The sequence below is a fragment of the Amborella trichopoda genome, chromosome 11 (genome assembly GCF_054954075.1).
Source record: "Amborella trichopoda isolate Santa Cruz 75 chromosome 11, AtrichopodaSantaCruz75HAP2 v2.0, whole genome shotgun sequence".
Lineage (NCBI taxonomy): Eukaryota > Viridiplantae > Streptophyta > Magnoliopsida > Amborellales > Amborellaceae > Amborella > Amborella trichopoda.
Window position 1 is genome coordinate 1,979,198 of NC_142346.1, and position 2,475 is coordinate 1,981,672.

Genomic DNA, 2,475 nt, shown 5'->3' on the forward strand with positions numbered 1-2,475 from the left:
GTAGATTGGGATGGATATCACAGGTTGTACTTTCCATATATTTATAGGTTGAGATTGATATTACAAGTTGTATTTGGATAGTTTGTTGTACATTTCAAAATTAAGATCCCTACAATCGTGAGGTTGGTTGTAACCAAATTGTATATATCATGTTGTACTACTCAATTGAGAAATATTATTCTCTAAACTTTAACATGGTATCAGAGCTCATCTTGAGAAGAGGGGTTGCTGATCTTCTCCTTGTAGAGAGAGAGTTATATCCCTTCACGCCGCCAGTGGCCGAAGTTGATGAGTGAGCAGCCTCAATAGCAAGTTGCATCTCCTCGTAGAGAGATCCTTCACGACGAACATGAAGAGGAGTCTCTCTTGCTTGTGAAAGGCATCCATCGACAATTATCATTGTGAGTTTCTGAGGCTTCGATCGGCAGTGATTATTTGCAATATACTTGAGACTGCTTGCCAAGGTTCTCTTGATGATCTCTATCGGGTCTTGGAGTCAGCCGTAGAAGGACTTGTGACCGAATCTTTGCATGAATTATAGGCTTCATTTTGGAGTCAATAGTGGAGGTCCAAAACCTTGCAAATTACTGACTATAGTTTCAATTGGGTTCACTGCAACCCCATAAATAAAATTTCTTGAACCCTGTCACATGGACGGTCACAACTGATGGCCATTCGGACCCCATTTATAATAAATTGATGAGCTTGGAATTCGCATTCTATATCAAGCAATTTGCTTGACACAGGACCCATGCATTCCAAGTTGCCGTTGTTATCTTTTAAGGCCAGTAAGCTTGCATTGTGGACTGCTACTCAGTAAATTCTCTTTCTCTAGCTTCTCTACTAAAATCTTGTTTTGGCCTATCTTGCACGAGTTTGTGCGAGCTTTTGGTGCAGTCTATCACTGCAGGTTTGTGCATGAGTTTTTGCGGCCTTTTTTTTTTTAGCACTTTGCACAAGTTTGTATAGTTTTGGAGTAGATAATGGTATCTTTGGTGCCAGGGCAAGATTTTGGTTGCTATTTTTTAGTTCTTTACTGTTGTTTTTTTTGCGCACAAGTAAGTTTTTGGTGCCATCTCTTCCATTAATCAAGCAAAAAAGTAGCTCCTTCCAATGGCAAGCAGTGGAGACAAAGACACAACCGATACATCGAACGAGATTGTCACAGTCTCTTCACTACTTTATTTACATCATTCAGACAATCCAAGTATTATTTTGATCACAAATCCTTTAGGTGGTGATAATTATTCTACTTGGAGATGCACCATTTGGAAGGCTTTTAATGCAAAAAATAAATTAAGTTTCATTGATAGAACAATATCTAAACCTGACATTGACTCCATAAAGTATAGACTGTGGCAACAATGCAATGACATGGTTCATTTGGATTGTAAACACACTTTCAAAACCTCTTTCGAATAGTGTGATTTACATTGAGATAGCAAGGGGCGTGTGGCTAGATCTTGAGCAAAGGCTTTCCCCAAGCTATCCACCTTGAAAGTTTGATCTCAAGAGATGCATAGGTACATTGCAATAAGAGCAATGTCCACTTGTTGAATATTATTCACACTTAAAACTTATTGGGTTGAACTATGCCGCTGATTCTAAGAAAGTAGATGAGGAAGAGGAGAAGTTATACACATTGCTAATGGGGAGTCCTTTACGGTTCTCCGGAGCCAAATTCTTGCTATGGAACCGTTACCAACAGTTGGTAAAGCCTACTCTATTCTTAGTCAATAAGAGAAGAGAGGGCTTTTACAAATGACATCCAACACCCCAGATGTAGTCGCTCTTGCAGTTGGCCATTCCTCGGGTTCACGAGATACAAGAGGGGCTAAAGGCAATAGCAAATAAAAATGTGAACATTTTGGAACAAAGGGCCACAATAAGACACATTGTTTTGAGATTATCGGATATCCACCCAATTGGAATAGGCAAAAATAATTCATGCAGAGACAAGGAGCGGGCACTTATACTGGGTCACGAGCTACACAAGTCCATATTGGTGTATCTAATACGGTGCCTAGTGTTGCTCTAACAACTTATTCTCCTTTTCAGGGACTTACCGTCGAACAATATAAACAACTGTTGAACCTTTTTTCAGTTGTTTCTTCTTTCACCCCTGCCAATCTCGCTGGTACTATCTCTTATCATGCACATTCCACAGTACCACCTGATACTTGGATAATTGACAGTGAAGCGTTTGATCACATGACACCTCAACTCTCTTCCCTTCTTGACACCACCACAATATCAAATATGTCACCTATGAAATTGCTAACTGGATACACAGAACCCATCACCTACAAAAGTACTATTCACCTGAACTCTGGCTTGGGATTATCTGATGTCTTATGCGTTCAATCCTTTAACTTGAACTTCCCTTCCGTTAGTAAAGTGGTCCAATCGATGAATTGTGCTGCTATTTTTTTCCAATCTTCTATGTTTTTCAGGACCTTGTCATGAAGAAGCTGA